This window comes from Prionailurus viverrinus, unplaced genomic scaffold (genome assembly GCF_022837055.1).
Source record: "Prionailurus viverrinus isolate Anna unplaced genomic scaffold, UM_Priviv_1.0 scaffold_51, whole genome shotgun sequence".
Classification (NCBI taxonomy): domain Eukaryota; kingdom Metazoa; phylum Chordata; class Mammalia; order Carnivora; family Felidae; genus Prionailurus; species Prionailurus viverrinus.
In genome coordinates, this window is record NW_025927614.1 from 492563 (window position 1) to 508480 (window position 15918).

At 42.6% G+C, this 15918-nt stretch overlaps 1 non-coding gene across 1 annotated transcript; it reads right to left on the bottom strand.

Annotated features, from left to right (window-relative positions):
• Positions 1 to 9708: 9708 nt before the first annotated feature.
• TRNAR-UCG (transfer RNA arginine (anticodon UCG)) lies at positions 9709 to 9793 on the bottom strand. Its single transcript has one exon. It is a non-coding gene; the product is annotated as a tRNA-Arg (tRNA).
• Positions 9794 to 15918: the final 6125 nt, after the last annotated feature.

The following is a 15918-nucleotide window of genomic DNA, read 5'->3' on the forward strand; positions in this document are numbered from 1 at the left end:
TTTAATGTTTATTTTTGAGAAAGAGAGATAGAGTGAGCAGGGGAGGGGCAGAGAGAGAAGGAGACACAGAATCCGGAGCAGGCTCCGGGCTCCAGGCTGTCAGCACAGAGCCTGGCCCGGGGCTCGAACTCATGAACTGCAAGATTATGACCTGAGCTGAAGTCAGATGCTTGACCGACTGAGCCCCCCAGGCGCCCCACAACAGTGAATCCTGATTAAGCTTTGAATTTCGCCACTTAGATTTTCCCCCCAGCTTTATTGAAGTGTAATTGATACAAAAAACTGATCATTGTAACATATACAATTTGATGGGCTTGCGTTTATGCGTACACTCGGGAAGCCATCACCACCATCAGTATTCCAAACGTATCTGTCACCGGCAAGCTTCCTGGGACCCCTTCTGTGGTTTGTGCCTGTGATAGGAGCACTTTACGTGGGCTCTACCCTCTTAGCAGATGTTCTCAGTGCACAACACAGCATGTTAAACGTAGGCTCCATGATGCACAGCGGATGCCTAGAATCAACCATCGGGCATAACTGAACCTTTCTGTCCCCAGTCCCCCTTGTCCAGCTCCTGGAAATGACCTTTCTACTCTCTGCTGCCACGAGTGTGGCTGTGTCGAGACCTCATACGCTTGGAACCCCGCGGTATTTGTCCTCCTATGTCTGGGCTATTTCACTGAGCATAATGTTCTCCAACAAACTTTGAGCTTTAGCTCTGGGGGTGATATAAAGCTTCCATTTGTGCAACGACTTGCTCATTCTGTGTATCAAAATCCAGACTCAGCGTTAACCTGACGTCTGAATACTGCTACATAACAAGCAGCCACAAGGGTCAGTGGCTGACAATGAGGAGTGTGCACGGGTCTGTTTCTGGGGTGCAAGTCAGAGAACTTGCGGCTGGCGGGTGCCCTCCCTGCCCGGGTGTTGGCTGCCTATTGGCGTGTTCCCATGGTGATGCCAGATGCAAGGAGGACTAGGCAGAACCCAGAGGACCCGAAGCCTCGTCCTGGCCCTGCTCTCCGTCACGTGCATCGTGCCTACGAGCCGAAGACAGAGAGGCAAGCCGAGTTCCAGGAGTGCGGGAGTAAAATCCCCGTCTTCAGAGGAGTTGAGCAGTTACTTGCCACTGTGGCTGCTGGTCGGGACAAGAACGGGGCCTCCAAGGCCGCCAACCTACTACCCCCTCGGCCTCTCTGATTCGGAAAATCAACCGGCTTGCCTGCTGACATGTAGCGTGTCCTGACCTGACATGCATGACCTGAACAAAGATCGTTACCTTTTCCTTTGTGCATAAAAGCAAAATATAAATGAAAATAAGTTTATGAGTTAACTCCTACCCACTTTCCAGATTTTACAGTTTCAATATACACTTTTATATACTTAACCCATTTTTCTGATTAATGAAACTATACATATACATTGTAGAACATTTGGAAGATTTTTTAACGTTTCTGAATATCTTAAATATGGTAGTTATGAGGATAAACAAAAGATACTGTAGCCTTTTTTCCGTGCACAAGTAAGAGCTTTAACTTACATTGTACGTTGACATTACTCTTTAACAAAAAGAGAGACATCATTTGCCTAAGTTCTTCCAGACGCTCCTTAGGATATATGAGTGTGCAATGTAATGAGTCGGGTACTATAATAAGCCTGAGTGTATGTATATGCTCCCGTTGAAAATTCTCTCAGGGAATCAAATCATGGAATTTCGTGGGAAGTTAAAACCACCTGGTATAATCAGCTAGGCTACCACATGCACAGTAGACTGGTGGGGATCATAATCATATAATCCAGGAATGTAGCTTGCGGGGCCAATTGCATAATTGACTCATGAAAATGAACAGCGTCTCCTTTACGAAACCAGAACAAGAATCAAAAATTTTTAAAAAATTTGTTTTAATGTTTTTTATCTATTTTTGAGACAGAGAGAGACAGAGCATGAGTAGGGGAGGGTCAGAGAGAGAGAGGGAGACACAGAATCCGAAACAGGCTCCAGGCTCTGCACTGTCAGCACAGAGCCCGACGCGGGGCTCGAACCCACGGACCGTGAGATCATGACCTGAGCTGAAGTCGGACGCTTAACCGACTAAGCCACCCAGGCACCCCTGTATTTCACAGAATTTTAAGTAGGTAGAAACTTTTTTTTTGAGAAGTAGCTTAAGAGGTTAACACAATCATACAGAAGGCAAGCAACGGAACACGATACCGACTTTTTGGCTTTGTTGCCAATATTATTTTCCCGGTTTCGAGAAGGCTACATGCAATGCCATCCGTGCAACAATTATCACACTGGCCCTGATAATGATCGTCAAGCACTCTGCCTGCTGTGATGCCGTCCGAGTCATCGTCTCTTCCCCCAGCTGGAGAAGAGGCTGAGGATGTTCCGCACATCTGCCAAAGGTACACTGAGAAATGAGATGCCGTTGTGTTTCTTATAGCCCACTCTGCGGTTCATTTTAATCTTCACAGCTAAGACATAATTTACTTTTTAATTTCCATTTATCTAGTGGTGTCATAATTGGGAAAAATAAGCCCTCTGATTATTAACGAAGTTTGTAGAGAATATAAATGAAGTGATTTCTTTGGATAGGAAAACCCATGCAGGGGACACACTCTGGGTGAGAGGAAGTCAGCCATGATGAGTTTTGAAATAACCTTTCATTTTCCATTTAGAACACTGCTTGCTTTTATAGGCGGGAAGGTGGCTGGGGATGTTCAGGGTGGGGGCCAGTGCAGGGAACACATCTTCCAAGTAATGTACATGGTACACGGCGTAGATAAGTGTACGTATATATTAAGTGTATACATTATGCATACTTAATGAATGTACCATAATTTATATCTATATTAATGGCGTTGATGTAACCATGCATGTATACTGCCCATATTTATATATGTAATGCATACTATGTGAGTATAAAACATACAAATTATATATAAATATTTTATGATATATATAAAGGTATGATATATAATTATGGGTTTTTTTTAATGTTTTTTAATGTTTATTTATTTTTGTAGAGAGAGACAGAGGATGAGTGGAGGAGGGGTAGACAGAGAGACGGAAACACAGAATCCAAAGCAGGCTCCAGGCTCTGAGCTGTCAGCACATAGCCCGATGTGGGACTCGAACTCACAAGCTGCGAGATCATGACCTGAGCCAAAGTCAGACGCCCAACAGACTGAGCCATCCAGGTGCCCCTATAATTATGTTTTAAAACTTGATTTTAGTGATAGTTGTATGACTCTACGAAGTTACTAAAAAATCATTTAATTGGACCCTTATAAGTATACCCCAGTAAAGATGCCAATGAATGTATAATTGTAAAAACCACCAAAAAATATAATTATATATAAATATGGAAATATTATATATCATATATTTTTTGTAAATACAAATATGTATGGTATGTATATGTATGTATAAGCTTATATGTATATAGCCTTACACGTTACATAATTATATATTCTATATATTTAAAGCTATGTCCCTTATCCACTATGCCTATTTATGGAATAAATACCTGAATTTTGCAATTTGAAAATCATCTGTGTGATGTTGACTGCATAAACTTTTGTGTTAAGGTTGGTTGTCAACACGTATAATAAACTTTATTAGGGGAACTTCACATCAAGTGAAATACTAGTGTTTCAGATTGAAAAGTTCCTAGTTTTGTTTTTTTTATAGCTTGTCTATAACTTGGCGTATTGACCTCTTAAATTATTTATTTATTTATTTATTTATAGCTTATTTATCTATTTTGAGAGAGAGAGAGAGAGAGAGAGAGAAAGAACACATGAGCAGCAGAGGGGCAGAGAGAGAGGGAGAGAGAGAATCCTAAGCAGGCTCTGTGCTGTCAGCCCAGAGCCCAACACGGGGCTCAAACTTACTAACCAAGAGATCATTACCTGAGCCAAAATCAAGACTCAGACTCTTAACTGACTGAGCCACCCAGGCACCTCAAAATTTTTATTCTTCTAAAGCCCCTTATATGTTTTCCTTCCCTCCACGGACTTTTAGCTTTCGATTACCATTGATTTCCTGCTGTCTGTCTTGTAGGAACTGTGAGGGGTCGGGCAGGGACCTGGCTTGGCCACCTGCTGGTCTTAGAACAGGGACATTCCTTTTACCTCTCATGGCATTTTTTTTTTCTCAAGTGAATAATGAAGGCTGTCCTAGTGTGTCATTTTTAAGGACTATTTTAATTCTAATATTCTACAGTAGTAGGATTCTCGATTGATTTTTATTTGTTTATATTATTTATGTTTTTGTTCATTCTGAGAGGTAGCACAGCACAGGTATTGAGCTCAGATCTGACTGACTCAAGTGTTTGCTGGCCGTACAACATCGGGCAAGTTGCCTCTGCCTCCATTCCTTCAACTGGAAGGTGGAGATGGTAATAATCTTTTTATGATGATGCAATGGGTTAATACATGTAAATCTCTCAGGGACAATGTTGGTTGTAAATGTTATATATACATCGGCTATAATTACGAATTATAATAAAAATATATATTGAATATGATCTTTTGCATATATATATTAAACCTGATTTTCAAGTTAATGCTTTATTTTCAACTCTGTTCCTTATGTGGAGTTTTCTTATAACAAAGCAGTGTTCCTGACCAAGCACTATATTGCCCTTTCTCTAATTTATCGGGCGATTTGGTTGAATGAAGTGCTCAAACACAACCGAGGGAGAGTAGGAGATTTGGCCTCGTCCAGTGTCTTGCTTTGGCCCACAGCACCCAGCTCAGTGAGATGCGCCAGTTCTGGGTCTGGACCTCAAGCTACCCCGTGAGGCTGCCCTCCCTTCTGATCTCCCCTCCCGTCTTGTCGCGAGAGCTGGCCTGGGCAGGCCTTCTGGAGACGAAGATACAGATGAAGCGACCTTGGCTGCCCAATCCCTGTAAGCAGAGTCCATCTGGGTCGACCCAATGTGAGAGGGAATAGCCAGACTGGAAGGGCTCCTGGCCTTGCCCGAGCTAGATCGTGGGCCCTCCAATCAGTCACTAAATGAGTACCCTTGTTTCAACCCCCTGCACCCTGGATGATGTAATACAGCATCATGGAGGCAAATAGAAATGTCTAGAGTAGCAGAATAAAGAGTAAGTATGTTTATATCAACCAGTGCTACTAACAGAATAATTCTGTGAGCTAATGAGCACACAAACGGAAACACACAAGGATGTAAGGAGCATATGCAGTGTTTTATGCAGGAGAGTTTAAAACCCAGACAAGTCTAGACAGTGTGTTAAGTATTCACAGAGTTGAACCTGACTTCATGTGTATGATTAGCTAAGAGGATTTAACACACGATTTAGCACAAAGATGTGCATGGATAGGAGCCCATGAAGCATGTTAAATTGCTATATTCTCTTCTGATATTTTAGAGCCTCAGATTCTTGGGAGAAACGCTACCCAGTTCCCGTTTTGGAAGGCACTTCAGGCCTGTTTTGGCAAGGCTGGAGAACAAAAGAAAGAGAGGAATATGAAGGCTCTTACTCGATTTTTCCAAATGTTTTCAGAGTTTTTGTGTTCATCCCAAGAAGAAGAGAGAAGACAAATGAAAAACAGGAAAATGACTAATTGAATTAAAAACAACGTGACTCATCAGCAAAATGTCTTCTTAGCCCACATCTTCCAATTGACTGATAAACTAAATCCCCCATTCAAGTGAGTTCTGCAGTCTGATCTAGGTGGTTAGACGTCTCGTTCAGGGAAGGTTCATCTTAAGCAGCGTGACCACTCCTTCTGGTCCATCTTCCACCATTGGGATTAAAGCTTTACAGAAACTCTATTTTCAAACAGAAATTCCACTCCTTGATATCAAATAGTCAGTGAGGTTGGGATACTTTCTTTTTAACTATAGTTGACTTCATTTAAGGAAAATTAAAACAGAGAAAGAGAGGGGGGAGGAAAGGATCACTTTCAAGTGCACATATAGCAATCACCAGTACAGGCCATGATCTGGTTGACCAAACAAAATTTAGCGAATTTTAAAAAAGTAAAACCCTACAGATTTACATTTTCTGATCGTACTGTGATTAAACAAACTGCCAATAACAGAAAAATAGGAAAATCTCCCAACACTTGGAAATTAACAAAAATACTTTAAAACAAACAAACAAACAAACAAACAAACAAACAAACCCATGTTTCCATGGAGCAGTCTCCAGAGAAATTAAAAGTGATTTTGAACTGAATGAAAATGAAAGCACAACATGTCAAAATTTTGAGACAAAGTATTTAGAGGAAATCTATACCATTAAATCTATACCATTAAATACTTACACTGGAAAAGTAGAAAGGTGTCAGATTAAAAACGCAGTCTTTGGGGCACCTGGATGGCTCAGTCGGTTAAGCTCTGACTCTTGGTTTCGGCTTCAGTCATGATCTCGGCTTCCTGGGTTTGAGCCCTGTGTCAGGCTCTGTGCTGGTGGCATGGAGCCTGCTTGAGATTGTCTCTCTCTCTCCTCTCCCTCTGCCCCTTCCCCCACTTGTGCTGTCTGCCTGTCTCAAAATAAATAAATAAATACACTTAAAAAATTCAATCTTCCATTTTAAGCGGCTTGGAAAAGAACCAAGGAAACACACAGCAAACAGCACCGGTTGGTTCTGGAGCCAGCAAGTGGATGGGATGGTCCCCACCCATGGCTGCTGAGCTGTAGCACACATGTCAGGGAGGTGTCAAAAGTTTTATTACTCACCTAACGTGTCTTCCTGGGAGAGCGCAGTGGCTTCCAAGCGGGTCTGAAGTGGCTTGAGGCTGTGGGGAGAGGGGCTGGCTTGCAGTGCTAATCTTGGTTGTCAGGTGGGCTGGGGTAGGGTTCCCACCCCTGGGCACAGGACTTGGAGGAACATTCCACTGAACGAGATGTGTGGAAGTCCAGTCAGCGAGCAAGAAGACACTCAGCACCATCATACATAAAGAACACAAAGTAAAGCAGGACGAGTCACTTCCCCCATCCACGTACTAGAATGGCCACAGTGGAAAACAATAGCCTTTGTGGGTGTTTTCGAAAAGATGATCCTCAATTCATTGTAAGCCCCTTGGCTCAAGTCTCCAGAGACTTTGAACGAGTCTCTTTGCACATTCTGACCAGGTTGATGGATGTTTCTCCTGGGGAGAGGTTTCACTCACGTCTGTTTTCTTTTTGTCCTTATTTCCTTTATTTCTGCGACTACCTTCAGCGTATCCTTTCTTCTCATTTTATAAAATTTACCTTTTTCCCCAAAATACTGACTTCAGGAAGAGGGTTTTTTTGTTTGTTTTTTCCTTTCAGTATCATTCAAGCTGAGTATTCATTAATTTTCCTGAAGAGACCTCTTTTTCAACCCATGCCTCCTTTTAAAATAGGATTCCATAGCAATAATATAATTGATTTGTAAATCGATAAATGTGTGAAGATAATAGAAGACCCAGAAAAAAATACATTACTTCCTCTGCATTCAGGATCTCCAACCTTCCAGGGGCACCTGGATGGCTCAGTCGGTTAAGTGTCCGACTTTGGCTCCGGTCATGATCTCACAGTTCGTGGGTTCGAGCCCCACGTCAGGCTCTGTGCTGACAGCTGAGAGCCTGGAGCCTGCTTCGGATTCTGTGTCTCCCTCTCTCTTCCCATGCCCTGCACATGCTCTGTCTCTCTCTCTCTCTCAAAAATAAATAAACATTAAAAAAAAATCCCCAACCTTTCAGGCACCAAACCTTTGTCTTGTACCTGTACGAATTTGCTCTGAAATATTTAGTAAGCCATCTTTATTATCAGACAGAGGCTGAAAGTGTGGGTATTTCTGAGAAAATTATCTGAGGACTCCCCAAAACTGAGAGAACTTCACCAGCCACAAGAATATGTGCCTGAGAGACAGCACAGCAAGTTTCCCAGGGAGGGATATTTGAAGACATGACACTTCTTTCATTTGGGTGATGGCTTTTTCTTCCTAATCTGGTAGCTGTTCCATACCCTGAAATGGTCTGTCAGTCATCATCCGTGACAGCATTTACCATTTCAAATTCAGACCCTGCCTTGGGGCACCTAAGTGGCCCAGTCAGTTGAGCATCTGACTCTTGATTTCGGCTCAGGTCATGATGCCAGGGTCCTGAGTCCCTCGTCGGGCTCTGCACTGACAGCGCAAAGCCTGCTCAGGATTCTCTCTCTCTCTTTCTCTCTGTCTCTGTCTCTCTCTTTCTCTCCCTCTGCCCTTATCCCCAGCTCATGCTCTCTCTCTCTCTCTCTCTCAAAATAAATAACCGTTTTAAAAAAAAAATTCGACCCTCCAAATCCTTGGCGTGCTTTATTATTATGTTTTCCATCACTGGTTAGCTTTCTTAAGTGATAAAATAAATATGGGTCATAGATTATAATTCTAGGTGAATTTCTCTGAATTATTTGTTACATGGATTTTTAGAAGTAGCATCAAAAACTAGAATTGTGATCGTGTGAACAGGGAGTAATTGATCCTACCTGTTTATTTGAATGAGAGTGCTGGTTTCTAAGAGGTTGTCTATTTTAGGGATTATCTCAAGTTATGTTAATCTCATGGCCTCACTGTCCTCAACATGGAGTGGGAAGTGGCAATGGTTCACACCATTGCATCTAGCTTATTCAGTCTTGCTATTCCAGTCAGAATAAACAAAACCACGTTACAACAGATATATAAATTAGCAGTACAGGAATTATGAGCACATCTCAAGAGCAGGTTCCAGGTGGCCGGTTAGTTAGGTAGAATGTTATACTTTAGGATCGGGCCTGGATGCATTGCTGTGCTAAGACAGGCCCTGGGGGGTCACTTAGCTTCCAAGGTTGTGTCTGGAGGACAGACACCACCACTGCAGCCACAGTCGGGCACGTCCAAGGGATCAGACAGTGGTGAGGAGGCTGGAGGGTCTCCAAATGAAATGGTGTCGTGTACACGGCCCCCATCACGACCGATGGAATGGAGCTGTGGCAAGTTGGCATATATTTGTGTGACAAGATGTTCATCATGCAATTGTTTAAATTTTGTATTTGGTTTAGTAATTTAACAATGTGTTAGGAAAGCTTTTATGTGTGTGTGTGTATATATATACACACATATATACATATATACACACACATATATGTATATATACATATATACATATACATACATACATATACACACATACATATATGTATATACATACACATATATATGCATATATGTATATATGTATGTATATACATATATACGTATATGTTTATATTTATATACACACACACACATATGTTTTTCACTTCAGGAGCCACATGACTTTGAGGTTTTCCTAGACTTTACTTTTAAAAAAATGTTTTAACGTTTTTTCATTTTCGAGAGTCAGCACACGAGCAGCGGAGGGGCAGAGAGAGAGGGAAACACAGAATCTGAAGCAGGCTCCAGGCTCTGAGCTGTCAGCACAGAGACTGAGGCGGGACTCGAACCCACAAACCATGAGATCATGACCTGAGCCAAAGTCAGATGCTTAACAGACTGGGCCACCCAGGCGCCCCCAGACTTTGTTTTTTAAGGCAGTTTTAGGTTCACAGTAAAGGTATGCAAGAATATACAGAGATTTCCTTTTTTTTTTTTAACGTTTATTTATTTTTGAGAGACAGAGAGAGAGCATGAGTGGGGGAGGGGCAGAGAGAGAGAGGGAGACACAGAATCTGAAGCAGGCTCCAGGCTCCACGCGGTCAGCATAGAGCCCAAGGTGGGGCTCGAACCCACGAACCGTGAGATCATGACCTGAGCCGAAGTCAGACGCTCAACCGACTGAGCCACCCAGGCGCCCCTATAGAGATTTCTCATATGCCCCCTGTGCCTGCACACACACACAGCCTACCCCCTTATCAACGTCCCCCACCTGATGGTACATTTGTTACAATTGATAAACCCACACTGACGTGTCACTGTCGCCCAAAGTTCCCAGTGTACAGCAGGGCGCACTCCTGGTGTTGTGCATTCTGGGGCTTTGAACAGATGCTTAAGGACATGCATCCACCATCGTACTGTCCCACAGAGTAGTTCCACTGCCCTAGAAACCCTGTGCTCCGCCTGCTCATACTCCCGCCCACATATATTTTATAAAGATATATTTCCTTTCATGTAGATGACTGCTTTTTTCCTAATTCAAGAAATATAATATACCCATATTAATATATGTAATATTAAAACAAAATATCGTATATACATATTAAAACTATGACAGACTGTTGTTCAGTCTAAAACATATCCTCTTTGATCCTAGTTTTTCTAAATGCATTAACAGAAGTTACAGCTAAGAAATTATGTCTATATCATTTAGCCAGGATTCCAAAAATGAATTAATAATTATTCAGGAACTTTGCTCTTTGAGACAATTACTATGTTGACGTATGACACTAATAAGCTCTTACTTTTAACTGAGATCGAAAGGGAGGCTTGTTTGCGATGTTATTTATGAAATCGATAAGAAACTAGCGTGATGGTCAAGAAGGCACTTGCATCTCGGTAAATTAATACCCCGACAAGATTTCTTTCTTTGAGGGTAACTTTCTGTGCCGTGAAGCTCACCCTTGTTCTATGGAATCATGAAATTCTCCTCGAAAGTTCTCCATTTCATGTCGGATGTTTTAATGAGCAATATCTATCAGCATGCGCGTTTGCGAAAGAAGAAAGCCCGGGACGTCTGGCGAAGATGGTTCTCCTTGACCGCTCTCCTAGTTCCCTGTAGGAAGGAGTCAAGGGGGGCATTACATGGAGCGCGGTGTTCGCGTGTGGAGGAGGCCGGCCCGGCGATCAACATTAGCTGGTTAAATACACACAGTAAACAGCCACAATTTTGTCTTTACAAAGATACATCGAGCAGCAGTGCCCTTTAGGGGTTACAGAGAGCAGAACTGAGCTACTAAAAATGGAAATTTATTCTTCAACATATTGCTGCTTTAAATGGGGAATATTCTGATGTCTCTAAGGCTCTTCTGGATAATTTTATCAGTTTATGACCCTAATACTTCAAGGCCACGAAATAGCTCTTCCTTTTTTTTTTTCTTCTTTAGAGAAAGTTAGGGTATGTCATCTTTTCCATGAGTGCTGTTTCTCTGTCATCCAAGGTTTCGTCCCTTGATCTAATTGAAAGTATGCCACATTATTTGGCAGCATGGCAGCACCTGCCTTCTAATACGGAAGAAAGCCACGTAAAAATGAAACGTGATCAGTAAGTCACCAAAGATGTTTATGGAATTTTCTTTACCGACTTTTTTCTTTAACGCGAGCATATTTCTATGGCTTTTTTTTTTTGGCACTGCTCTGGTCTCTTGTGTATTAAATGGCTCGCGCAATGTTTAATGAAATAAGCCAACGGCTGCAGAGGCAAAATTACGACGGTGGCAACATATTCACGGTAATACAAAAAGAGTTCGCCATTCGCTGGCAGGGGCGATAATGCTGAGCCCTGTTAATTTGCTTTACCCTTGGGCTGAAAAATGTATTTAGGTCATGAGAAACACATGATCTCGTGTATGGGCCATTTAATAATTTTTTAAATTGATCGTAACTCTTAAATGTCCTTCGCACCTACGTCTTTATTCCAAGTACTTTTTTTTTTTTAATGGACCCTTTCTGTTGTGTTGCAAAGTTTCTGTAGCAAAGATCATTTTGTTTAGCAAAGCATGTCTGAATATTCCTTTATATTTTTTTCGAACAAGAGTGGAAATACACTCTAACTTGATCCTTCCATTACCGTGCAAATAATGTTGGTTTCCTTGTAGTGTTAATTAACACACCTTTAATGACGACGCTATTAATTAGGGAGTGCTAGCTCCTGTAGCAAGTGCAGATGTAAATACTTGTGTGCAGATCCTAAGAGGTACTTTTAAGAAGACTAGAGAAATGTTAGTCTCCATTTAACCAGACGCGACTCTCAGAAAACTTGAACATGTGTCATGTTAGTCGCTGATCTCTGAAGGTGGAAGTGAATTCTGTTTGATTTACGTAAGGTTTAAAAAGTCCTGATGCACAAGAAGACCCAGCAAAATCATTCCGTGAGCAAGGACAGCATGGTGTCCGTGAGCGACTCAAAGCGTGGCCCTCCCCAGTAGGGCCTCTATCAGGAGGCTGGCCTCCATCCATTATCGTCACGGAGATATCCAAAATACAATTTCCATTTGTAACTCACTCAATCTCTGTCCCACTCTCCTCTCCTCATTTCTCTCTAAGCTCAGGACCACCACAGCATTCAAAATAAGTAAATTGTTTTCTGACTCCATTCCCCGGTGGCTACTCCTTGGTGCATCAAGGTCATCGGCCAGAAATTTTTCAAAATCAGCCGGCATGGTGGAGACAGAATGGCAAGGCCTGGTTCACCCAAAAGCTGAGATAGCACACGGTCTGGAAGATTTTATCCGCTTCTCATTTATCTTAATTCGTTGTTGTTTTGCAGGAAAAATGCTAATGGTTGTTGCATAAAAGCAAAAAAAGCCAACTGAAGGTCATTTCCATGCAGAGAGTCCAGGACTGTTCAGAGCAGAAAAACACTTCTTTTGCCCTCCCTGCGTGTTGCCATTTTCATCAATCAGGATTTCTTGAGTAGCTCGTGTTTGCCGCTTCTAAAGAAGACTTTTCCTATCAGTGAATTTATTTACGCCAGGAAATATTCAGTAGGCAACTCACCCACTGTCTTCCCTGCTCCGGCCGGTTCCAAGGTCCCTGTGTGCTGGGTCTGGAGCACAACTGGGGCATGGTCCCTCATCAAGGAAGGCAATTCCTCGGTATGTAACGAGGCCACCCCGTTTACTTTGTTACTATGATAAGAAACTTAACAGATGAGATAAACGGAACTACAATTTTGTGGCGCGCCGTTCATCTGAAGGCTCTTCTTTTTATAGTCAAATAGTTGGAGAAATATCGTAGCGACCCGTTTTAAGGATCCAGATAAGAACCTGCCCTATGCCTCTGAGGCACCGTGGGATTTTAAATACACATTATGCCGGTCAATTCGTGTAATTCTTTGGGACAGCCCTGGAGCTTTATCACCTTGCCTGTCTTGCCAGGCCACACCGTACCTCCAACAGAAGGAACACACCAGAGATGATCCTGTATTCCTGCGTCGATGCCCCTACCCACTTCCTGTTTGCCCCAATTTGAATGTTGGCGGAAAGAGTTACAGGTGTACTACTAAGCTGATCCCTGCTCCTTCCTCTCACCCACCAGGACCCAGAGGTTGGTTGGGCTGTGCAGCACGGGCCCAGCCACTCCACTAGTAAGGACTGGAGACGAACGTGGCTTTGATCGTGGAGACCACGACTCTAGAATGCAGGGACTCCAGACGGCTGGTCTCACGTGCAGGTGTTAATTCAGCTGGCGAGTAAATAGCAAAGCAAGACTCCAGATTTGCATCCCTTCAAAATCCATGTTCCTTTCTTTCTGCTGCCTTGGCTGGAACAAAATGGGGCCCCTGGATGAATTGTTCCTTGGCCACATTACCTTTCTTCAGATCAACGGAAAGAGTTTTATTTGGCCACGGAGATAACGGAATCCAGGTCAAATGACAAAGTTGTGGAAAGTAAGGTCTATCACCTGTGTAGCTCAATCTGTTATTGGTTCCACTGCCTGATGCTGTTGTCATACACACACACAAACATGTGTGTATATACATATATGGGTGTACAAGTTTAGACAGATGCGCATTTCTGTATGGTGAGTGTCCAGGAGAATGATGGTGATAGTGGTTATAGCTTGGACGTGAAGAAAGCCCACCAGGGAATGCATTTTGAAATGATTATGGTCAGCCTAAATAGCAGCTTGCACATTAGGGGTAGTTAGCACATTTTGGCTTCATTGGGCAGTTGGCCTACACCCACTGATGGTCTCCCAAAATGCCATCGTCAGTCATAGGAATGGGTCACCAGGCAGAATTATTCCCTGCAGCCCTTTTGCATTTGGCCCTCTGTCCTTCATGAGAAACTGCAGAGTGAGTGGGGAGCACCATGGACCCCTAGTGGGGTTCACAGGTGACAGGCGGAGCTCATGGAGATTGGGCGGGAGTGATACCTGAGCTAGGCAGAGACTGCTGGGAAAGAAACTGGTTCAAGTCCAGACTGACAGTAACGGCCAGTGTGCTGGGAAAAACAGTGGAAGCCGGACTCCTTCTATAGCTTTGGAGGCATGTTGATATCCATGAAGAAGGTTAAATCCTGCCATACAGTATTATTTTTTTTAAAGAAATGAGCCATATGATACGTTACGTGATAAGTAAGTATGCGAAGTTTTAACATGAGTTATAGACCAACATTGTGAGAATTCTGATGGTTATGGAGTCTAGGAGTAAAAAACAATGAAACATGAGTGGGACCTGGAAAGAAAGAATTTTTGTCATTGTGATTTTGGAGGAAGGCACCAGAGCTAGGAGAAAGGGAGGATGTGAAGTCAGTGAGTGCACAGTCTCTTTTCATTAACTAGTGTTCTTTGAATTGTTGACTACGTGGTTCCCATGTGGCCAAGCCTTTGGTTTCACTCATTTAAACGACATTGCCAATTTCCCCCTGCTTTAGATTCGTGAAGGCTTTTGTGAAGGACGAAACTCTACTGTGCCTGGCCCCTCCAAAGATTCTGCCCTCCTGTTCCTTGCCCAAGTTTGTTGAATCTTTTTGAATGTTTCTTTCCTTTTTTTAAAAAAAAAACAATTTAAATTTATTTATCTATTTTTGAGATAGAGAGAGAGTGGGAAAGAGAATCTCAAGCAGGCTCCATACTGTCAGCGCAGAGCCCAACACAGGGCTCTATCTCACAAACGTGAGATCATGACCTGTGCTGAAGTCAAGAGTTGGACACTCAACTGACTGAGCTACCCAGCGCCCCATTTTTGAACATTTTTAATGATAGATTTGAAGTGTGAGCTTAGGGTAACTACTGCCTGGGTTGAATTCTATCTTTGTAGCTTCCAGTGTGAATTTGGGCATGCTACAAATTTTTCTAGACTTCAGTTTTCTCCTGTACAAGTCAGACACAAAGGTTTTATCAACTCCTAGGGTGGTTTGGGGCTAGCAAGGTGCAACATTAAAAATGGTCGACACATGGTCAATATTGGCTTTTAGGATCTAAAGCTATTCTTAATTCTTGCATGAGCTATTCTCTTCTTAACAACTTTCTTTTTTATAGATACATGACTGATACACGAGATCATTCTTTTTTTTTAATTTTTTAAAAATGTTTTTATTTATTTTTGAAGGAGAGGAAGGAGAGAGAGAGAGAGACAGAGCATGAGCAGAGGAGGAGCAGAGGGAGAGAGAGAGGGAGACACAGAATCTGAAACAGGCTCCAGGCTCTGAACCATCAGCACAGAACCCAATGCAGGGCTTGAACTCACAGACAGCGAGATCATGACCTGAGCCGGAGTTAGACACCCAACCGACTGAGCCACCCAGGCGCCCCTACACAAGATCATTCTTTACCCAAATTTGCTAGCACAGAACTGCCCATTCCCTCCAGCTCACATACTATGAATTTGAAGTCAGCTCCTGCTTCTCACCTTTAGGCCACTCATATTTAGCTATTTATTTTTCAGAGCACTTTGATCATTGCTTTACAACCCAAATTGGATGTCACTGACAATTTCAACATAATTGTCAGTAGCTCTGAAAATATGTAATATATTATTTCAGCGGTTTTCTGCTAAATGCTCAACAGTTGGCTCCCAGATTTAAAAAAAAAAGTACATTAGATCTGTGTACATAGATTTATTATAAATTGTGCTCATATAAAGGAGGTGTAGCGCACAACTCATACATAAGAGCCACGTGTGCAATAGATGTCATTACACACTCCGTACAGCTAATTGATTCTCCCGCAGATGGCTCTCATTGATTTTCGCCAAACTCTTGTATCTCTAGGCAAGCTGATTGTGCCCGATGAGCAAGCATGATTGTGGCATGAAT